Raw genomic sequence first — 9,900 nt, 5'->3', positions numbered from 1 at the left:
ATAGGGGGTAGACACACGGGTTCCAAAACAGGTTTCAGGCGGGTTTTTAGGTGGTTAGTTTTGGGTGGTGCCAACGTTGACTAGTGGGAGGTCGACCAGGTGGTGCCAGGGAATCTGGGGGCGTGGGTTGACGGCGAGTAAGCCGGTGGTTGTTGGGCAGGGAAGAGGTAACTGTTGCGGTGGTGGTAAAGAGCGAAAAGGAGGTGTTTGGGGAGGCACGGCTGTGAACCAGGCCAAAAGACGGTCGTGGTTCACCTCGCCGGTGAGGGTCGACCCCAGTGGGGGTGTTTGTTGGCGGCTGGGGTGAAGTGGGTGTCGCAGCTGGTGGTTGTCGGGGTGGCTCCGGTGGTGTTTGAAGGGTGTGAGCGTGAGAGAAGAGTGAGTGTGAGAGATGGGTTATTCGATTTGTCTTGAAACGGATTTTTATTAATTAATCATTATAATTCGTTAATCGGTCGTACCTTTAATTAATTAATTTAACTTCCGGGTATTTAAATAATGAAAGACGGATGTTGAGTATTCAAAGGTTGATTCGGGATTTATTAAATAATTGTTATAATTCGTTTAATCCTTTAAATTATCATTCGGTTTTAGTTCCGAGTATCTAAAATAAAATAATAATTAATAATGGTTAAATGATTGAAGACGGGTTTTGAGTCGGGATTGTTTGAGTTGTTCTATGTTGGATTCGGGTCTCCTTAAATCGTATAATTCGTTTAAATAATCGTGTTGGTTTAAGTTCCGAGTTAATTAAAATAAAATAATAATTAATTAACTAGAAACGGGATTGTGAGACGGGTTGTTAAAATGAAAAGGCTACTATATCGGGAAAGTTTCCATTTTTAGAGATTATACCTTAATAACTTTCTATTTTGGGAAAGTTGGGTCGAATACTAATCGGGTTATTTTAATTATCAGTCGGGCATAAGTTGGTGTCGGGATTGTATTCCGAGAAGACTTCTAATTGAGAGATCTCCATATTTAGTAGTTAGTAATTATAAATATTATAATTGTTTTAGGTGGCGGATTCGTGAAGGATCGATAATCAATTCATTGCTTTATTTCTGGACTGCTTAATTGGATTTGCTGGCACTTGAGGTAGGGGAAATACACTTGTCCTAATATCGTTGTTGTTGAATTGTGTTGGTTGGATTCGTGATTGATTTACGTTATCATTTATATTCGGAAAGGTGATTGACTGAATTGATCATATTGAGTATGATATTACAATATCGGATAACCGGCATGATTTTATGATTCATCATTTAATTGATTTGTATAACGTGTTGCATCAATTTCTTGTGAGCATTCATATGCATTGGAGTTGGAGGATGTTCTGTGATATGGAACAGAGATTATTCAGGGTCTGTGATATTCAGGGACTGTGATATTCAGGGACTGTGATATTCAGGGAATGTGGTATTCAGGGTCTGTGATATTCAGGGTCTGTGATATTCAGGGTCTGTGACATGGTGTGGAAGTTATTGATATGGTGTGGAAGCTATTGATATGGTGTGGAAGTTATTGATATGGTGTGGAAGTTATTGTTATGATGTGGGAGTTATTCAGGGTCTGTGATACGGAGAGGTGGAGTATGTGACAAGTTGAAAATGGAGTTATGTATTTTGTTGTCGTACTTATTTTGTTTTCTCTACTCAACCTCGTGGTTGACCCTGTGTATTCGTGAACACCTGTGATGATCCGTTTTATGGGGAGCAGACTTGACAGGTTTAAGAGATAGGACGGGAGCTTGATGGGCGTGAGACATTGGATCAGACGACTTAGTGGCTAGATCATCATTTAGAAGACTTTCACTTTTATTTTGTCAGTTCTTGTAATTCGAGTTGAAAAGAGTATTTGTAATAATTCAGTTAAAATATTATATAAATTGCCTTGGAGTTTAATTTGTTATTCACTACCTCGGGAAACCGAGATGGTAACAGTCCGTTTTATTAAGGAATGTCTTGACGAGGACTTCTTTTATAAACCGGGGTGTTACAAAGTGGTATCAGAGCGAACGATCCTCAGGCCTAAACCAATGAGCCCAATGAACATAGGATGTGTCTAAATAAAATGAACACCGGGATAGAACTGTTAGGAGCACACTGAGGTAAGGTTTGAGTTAGGGGCCCCCTCACACCGAACCAGTGGCCCTCTCAGTTTGACTCGGAAAACCTTGAGGGTATATGAGAGAAAGGGTAGAAAAGTTGCATAAGGTTGAACCTGAGGTTCCTATATCGTTGCCTAAGTGTTGATTGATGCATAGAGTATTGCGTAATCGAGTTGATATATACCTTGAGACCTAAGTATTCTAACCATTCCGCAGGACAACGCTACGGTAAGTATTTTGTATGAATGATGACGTGATCATATAATGTTGAGAAATGAGAAATAAATTTTCAAGTTCAGGATAATAATCAATGAAGTGTTGTGCTAGTCGTGAGCATGAAAATAATTACGAGTCAATGATAATTACCTAGATGGATGTTGAATGATGTGCTGATAGTACTAATGTGACTAAGTAATATGCGGTTGTGTGATCCCGAAGACATGCTAGTGTAATAATGTGATAGTAATAAGAAACGCTGTTGAATTGCCCGTTTTTAGTCATAGCAATCGTAATGTAGATGTAATGAGTAGACCGAGACGCGAAGGGGTTCTATGGGGAATATGTTTACGTAAGTATAGTGTGAGATCTAAGTCGGTGTGGGTTAGTATCAATAGTGTGATTGTAAGAGTTGGAACATAGTAAATAAATAACTTAGTGATACAACTCGTTTGGGTTGATGTACTCTTCAGTTGACCTTACTGCCAATTCTTTTCTGTTTATTGCCTAAGGAAGAAAATTTTATGAGAGATAGTCTTGGGAGTTAGTGATCGTTTGACGTTGGTTTCATGCTTATATGATATACGGATTAGGAGAAACAAATATTTTAGTAAGATGTGGTAGGAAGTTCTGTGCAGTAACACTTGACCAATGATGTTGTAAAAATCCACATTTAAATTGCATTGATAATTCTCGCATAATTCCCAACTCCATCGATCATAAAATTCGCATATGTTTTCAAATTGATAAGCCACGAAAAATCTTGATGTTTCAATAGTAAATAATAAGTTTTGCAAACTAACCCAAGTTGTGGACTGATAGCTGTCACATGTTTGGTTGGACCAACTGAGTCGAAAAATTCTTTAAAAATGGTATTCTTGTGCTTTGAACCTAATTCTTTTACCTGTGATTTCAACTCCGTGTTTTTGTAAAAGTAATACGAATCAAGTTTTAATCGAACGGTTATTCATTCGTGATCTTTGAAAGTTACAACGTGAAACATGACTTTTAAAATGTGTATTCTAGGTTGAGTCTTCATACAGTGTTTGATTAATTCACGAGCTTTAATAATATGAATTTATAATGTCCTTATATGATGATAGTAGCAGGCACGTTCAGTAGCTACGTATCTCAACCAGTGATAAAAATTGAAGTGTAGTTGATAATTGTTAGCGTGATGGTATGAGTAAAAATTGAATAAATTAATTTGATTCATAATCGAGGGTGAAATATCTTATACGAGTCCAGCTGTTACATGTTTTATATATGTTTGGCATGTTGTAATATCCCTGGTGTGTTCATCGTAATTGCATAGTGGTCGAATATATAAATATAAACTACAGTGTCATATCGTAGTAAAGTCAATGGCGTTAAAAGTCAATGGGATCGTTCTAATATACTCGCATGACCATGATAATAATTATGTTTAAATGTTTACACATGGATGGTAGTAATGATCGTGTCTAAATGTTCACACGTGTAGGATGCCATCTGAGTTCTAATGCCTTTTTGTGAGTCGGTGTGCCTATAGTTATACTTAATGCTTTCATTTCATTAAATTATTTCGGTTAACCCTAAACCTATAACATGATAATGAACAATGTTGATATTTCTTATTGGATGTGTTCGTCATTAGATCGTCATAAAATGCTAAAGAGATTCTTGCAATTTTATGAGCATGACATAGAGGAAATTGTTTGATATAATACGACATCTGGCATATCTATATTCCCGAGTCATTACTATCAATCATATTTTAATAAAGACTGTTTATGATAATTATTTTAGCAAATATAATGGGATAACCCTTTGATGATTCACGTAAAATGCGTTGGTTAAAATGATAGTCGTTAAAGTACGTTTAATTGAGCCGTGAATATAATTGAGTAAAGGAGTGCAACTAAAATCCTGATGATTGAAGTAATAGTCGTTCATTAATAAAGATAGGACAAAAAGAAACAAGATAAACCTGTAAATTACGATTTATGAGTCGACACCTAAACTGGTTTTGTTTAAAGGAATTGAATTAAGTTTATCTGATTTTGAGTCTTGTAGCAAGTTGTAAATGAATTTGATGGACAGCTCTGTTGTAGGAATTATATTAAGAAATTTAATCACTATCTAGTATGAAAGTAAAAGTTTGAAAACGAAGTTAAACTATATCGGATGAGTCTAAATTCGGGATGAGATTTCAGCCAGAGTCTGATCGTATGTGTCCATGATAATTGCTAAAAGTCTGGAGGAACGAAACTAGAACGGAGTCATAAGTAGCGGGATAAATTAGTCATGTTATTCGTTCATGCAGTGAATTGGTGGGTTGTGGTTAGTTACGAATGTCCGAACAGGAAATGAATGAGGTGATTCAAAGGAGTTAGGTGTTAACATGGTAGGTTGATATTAGCATAACATGTGATGACTATTGTAAAGTTGGTGTAGTTAAATACATTTAATCTGTTATGTCATGGTGTTGGGTACAGTCAAATATATTTAAAACCAAGAACGAAAATTTTATGCATGATAGTCTTGTATGTTAACTTTCCGATATCGTTGTTTACTCGCTTGTTTGACTTGACCAATAAGTTGTAAAATTTGCCAAGCAATGTACTTGCGTCATTCGTGAATAAATACCAAACCCAATTGTTATGAGGATTGAAAATATTTATGGGACGATAAGTACTGCGAAACTGGTTGTCTTCATTTCTATTGGTGATTCTGTGTCTTGACCTAAGTCCGTACAATTAAGCAAAGGAAAGTCAGATGGGACCTATTAGGTTATAAATTTTCATAAATCGAGTTATCAAAGTATTGACCATAATTATTTTCGCATGTTGATGGATTCCCTGGGTTCTAAAGTAGGAGATTACAAGGATTGGTGAGATGAATGATTACTAACGATTTGTACGGGTAACGGTAGCTTCCTTGAGAGAGCTTGCATATAGATTGTCCTTGGTAAGGACTAGTTAACTTAAGCGAAAGTAGAGAACCTTTTATCATTTTTAAGTTGTTAGCAGTAATTTGAGAACGTTGTTATAATAATGAAGGTTACGGGGACGTAACCATGCTTTTAGTTGGGTAGGATTGTAAAATCTTGATGCTTAATTGCACTTGTTTGTAGATTATAGTTGACCAAGTTGATGTTAGTTGTGGGGTACCTATGCAAATGAGTTCTATATGCTTTGTTCCTACTTCGGTTAGTTGGTTGATGTGAAAAAGGAAAGTGTGATTAAACTACTGGTAATGAGTTATGAGTTGGCCTATGAGCCGAGTGATGATGACGGAAGTTATGTTTGCGGTCCAGTGCGACCATGGTTAATGAGTTATGTTGAGTTTGAGATCGGAATTGAGATGAAAAGATGATGGTGTTCTCAGATGAGTATTTAATTGGTATACATTGTGTTCTCAGTTAGTTATTTGTTAGAGTTACTTCGGTTAAGTAAAGACGAGTTAAACTTCGGGACGAAGTTTATTTTTAGGAGGGCAGAATGTAACATTTCGTAATTATTATGATTAATTGATGTGTCAAAAGTGTGTGTTAACCGTGTTAGAAATGCGTGACATCCGTAAGTACGATATACAATACTTTCCGTGGTTTGAGTATGGGAGCGAACTTCGGGACGAAGTTCATTTTAAGGGGGGAAGACTGTAATACCCCGTATTTTATATAATATAATTAATTAAACGGATATTATTTTATATCAATTATTATACATTTTATATTACAATTATGTCGGAAAATAATTGAGTCGGTAATTACATTAAACTATCGCAAGTAATGGAGACGGTTTTATATGGAATACGATTAAGAGCTGACACATGTGAGCTGGCCCAATAACACAACTCGGCCCAATTAAACCCTAAGCCCGTTAACCTAATTAACCCTAATCATACTTAACCCTAACACTAACCCTAAACCTAAACCTAACACACTCTAATCTCTCTCATCCGCCTCCCTCAACCCGCCCCCTTTCTTCAGCTCAAATCCAAGCCTCACGCAGAGAGAGAGAGAGATAATGCGAGCTGGTGGTTGACAGTGCTGCAAGGAGGAGCTAAGGGTGGTTGTCGACATTCCTAGGTGGCTGCAGTGGCGGTGGTGATGACGGAAAGGTAAGGACTCCACCTCCCTCCTCTGTTTTCGTTTTAATGTCGGGTTTTTATTGTTGTTTCGTGTAATATAAGGGTGTTGTTAATGGTTGTTGAAGGGGTATAAGGGTAGAGTGGTTAGGGACGAGTCTATTGGTGGTGGTTAGGGTGGTTGTAGGTGGTGATGGTGGCGGTTTTTGGCAGCGTCGATAGGGGGTAGACACACGGGTTCCAAAACAGGTTTCAGGCGGGTTTTTAGGTGGTTAGTTTTGGGTGGTGCCAACGTTGACTAGTGGGAGGTCGACCAGGTGGTGCCAGGGAATCTGGGGGCGTGGGTTGACGGCGAGTAAGCCGGTGGTTGTTGGGCAGGGAAGAGGTAACTGTTGCGGTGGTGGTAAAGAGCGAAAAGGAGGTGTTTGGGGAGGCACGGCTGTGAACCAGGCCAAAAGATTTGTCGTGGTTCACCTCGCCGGTGAGGGTCGACCGAGTGGGGGTGTTTGTTGGCGGTGGGGTGAAGTGGGTGTCGCTTGTTTGGTGGTTGTCGGGGTGGCTCGGTGGTGTTTGAAGGGTGTGAGCGTGAGAGAAGAGTGAGTGTGAGAGATGGGTTATTCGATTTGTCTTGAAACGGATTTTTATTAATTAATCATTATAATTCGTTAATCGGTCGTACCTTTAATTAATTAATTTAACTTAGGGTATTTAAATAATGAAAGACGGATGTTGAGTATTCAAAGGTTGATTCGGGATTTATTAAATAATTGTTATAATTCGTTTAATCCTTTAAATTATCATTCGGTTTTAGTTCCGAGTATCTAAAATAAAATAATAATTAATAATGGTTAAATGATTGAAGACGGGTTTTGAGTCGGGATTGTTTGAGTTGTTCTATGTTGGATTCGGGTCTCCTTAAATCGTATAATTCGTTTAAATAATCGTGTTGGTTTAAGTTCCGAGTTAATTAAAATAAAATAATAATTAATTAACTAGAAACGGGATTGTGAGACGGGTTGTTAAAATGAAAAGGCTACTATATCGGGAAAGTTTCCATTTTTAGAGATTATACCTTAATAACTTTCTATTTTGGGAAAGTTGGGTCGAATACTAATCGGGTTATTTTAATTATCAGTCGGGCATAAGTTGGTGTCGGGATTGTATTCCGAGAAGACTTCTAATTGAGAGATCTCCATATTTAGTAGTTAGTAATTATAAATATTATAATTGTTTTAGGTGGCGGATTCGTGAAGGATCGATAATCAATTCATTGCTTTATTTCTGGACTGCTTAATTGGATTTGCTGGCACTTGAGGTAGGGGAAATACACTTGTCCTAATATCGTTGTTGTTGAATTGTGTTGGTTGGATTCGTGATTGATTTACGTTATCATTTATATTCGGAAAGGTGATTGATTTGAATTGATCATATTGAGTATGATATTACAATATCGGATAACCGGCATGATTTTATGATTCATCATTTAATTGATTTGTATAACGTGTTGCATCAATTTCTTGTGAGCATTCATATGCATTGGAGTTGGAGGATGTTCTGTGATATGGAACAGAGATTATTAGGAGTGGTCCGTGATATTCGGGATTTGTGATATTCGGGATTTGTGATATTCGGGAATGTGGTATTCAGTGGTCCTGTGATATTCGTGGTCCTGTGATATTCAGGGTCTGTGACATGGTGTGGAAGTTATTGATATGGTGTGGAAGCTATTGATATGGTGTGGAAGTTATTGATATGGTGTGGAAGTTATTGTTATGATGTGGGAGTTATTCAGGGTCTGTGATACGGAGAGGTGGAGTATGTGACAAGTTGAAAATGGAGTTATGTATTTTGTTGTCGTACTTATTTTGTTTTCTCTACTCAACCTCGTGGTTGACCCTGTGTATTCGTGAACACCTGTGATGATCCGTTTTATGGGGAGCAGACTTGACAGGTTTAAGAGATAGGACGGGAGCTTGATGGGCGTGAGACATTGATCAGACGACTTAGTGGCTAGATCATCATTTAGAAGACTTTCACTTTTATTTTGTCAGTTCTTGTAATTCGAGTTGAAAAGAGTATTTGTAATAATTCAGTTAAAATATTATATAAATTGCCTTGGAGTTTAATTTGTTATTCACTACCTCGGGAAACCGAGATGGTAACAGTCCGTTTTATTAAGGAATGTCTTGACGAGGACTTCTTTTATAAACCGGGGTGTTACACAGATAGCAGGAAGAATCAATGAACTGGTAAATATTGTCAACACTCTTGCAGAAGGAGTTCCTAACAGGCCACCCTACAGAGGCAGAGGCAGGGGTAGAGGCTTTGTTGGAGCAGGAAGAGGACAACCATACCACCAGGAACATGGAGAAGACATGTCAGATACTGATGAATCTATGGCAGAGGGCATCTACATGGAAAGAGACAAAGATATAAAGGTAGAAATTCCTGATTTCCATGGTAGTTTAAACCCTGAAGATTTGTTAGACTGGATTAGAACTGTTGAGAGAGTCTTTGAATTTAAGGGATATACTGACAGGAAAGCTTTCAAAGTTTCTATCCTTAAATTCAAAGGTTATGCCTCACTTTGGTATGAAACCCTGAAAAGCCAGAGAATGAGAGAAGGCAAGGAACTCATTAAATCTTGGCGAAAACTTAAAAAGAAATTGAAGGATAAGTTTATAGCTAAAGATTACACACAGGATATGTTTATCAAGTTAACCAAATTTGAAACAAGACCAACAATCTGTTGAGTCTTATCTTAGAAGCTTTGAACAACTTACCCTGCAATGTGAGATTACTGAAAAGCCTGAACAGAAAATTGCTAGGTTTGTTGAGGGCTTAGATCCTAAGATTGCTATAAGAGTTAGGATGCAACAAGTTTGGTCCTTTGATGAGGCAGTCAACCTGGCATTGAGGATTGAAAAGATGGGAAAAGCCAAGGTCACTGCTTCCAAACCCCTTACCAGATCCACTTTCAAACCTTTTTCTGGGGTTAGGATTGGAGAAACTCCAAAACTTGCAACCCAACCAACACCAGACAAGGGGAAGAGTCATGTGAATCCTAGAACCAACACACCTGTGATTGATGGGAAAATTAAATGCTTCCAGTGCCAAGGGTATGGCCATTTTAGGAAGGACTGTCCTTCTAAGAGAACCTTGACAGCAATGGAAGTAGAGCAGTGGGAGAGGGAAGGTTTGGTTCAGTATGAGGAGGATGAGACCCTGATAATGGAGGAAGTGGAGACTGAAGGAGAACCAGAACAAGATGCAGTTGTGGCCCCCCCTGATACAGGTCACAACTTAGTCTTGTGGAGGGTCATGCATTCCCAACACTCACCTCTGGAAGCTGATCAAAGATCCCTAATATTCAGAACCAGATGCACAGTCCAGGGGAGGGTTTGTAACCTAATCATAGATGGGGGAAGTTGTACAAATGTGGCATCAAATGCCATGATTAACAAACTCAACTTGACAACTCAAGAGCACCCAAACCCTTACAA

General features: G+C 38.1%; 1 long non-coding RNA gene across 1 annotated transcript; it reads left to right on the top strand.

The window, feature by feature from the left end:
* The first annotated feature begins 1,022 nt into the window (after positions 1 to 1,022).
* On the top strand, positions 1,023 to 8,388 carry LOC141609021 (uncharacterized). Its single transcript, XR_012527142.1, has 3 exons — positions 1,023 to 1,098; positions 7,634 to 7,712; positions 8,340 to 8,388. It is a non-coding gene; the product is annotated as an uncharacterized LOC141609021 (long non-coding RNA).
* The last annotated feature ends 1,512 nt before the right edge of the window (positions 8,389 to 9,900 follow it).

Source organism: Silene latifolia, chromosome 10, assembly GCF_048544455.1.
Source record: "Silene latifolia isolate original U9 population chromosome 10, ASM4854445v1, whole genome shotgun sequence".
Taxonomy (NCBI): Eukaryota; Viridiplantae; Streptophyta; class Magnoliopsida; order Caryophyllales; family Caryophyllaceae; genus Silene; species Silene latifolia.
This window is presented reverse-complemented; position numbering and strand designations above follow the sequence as displayed.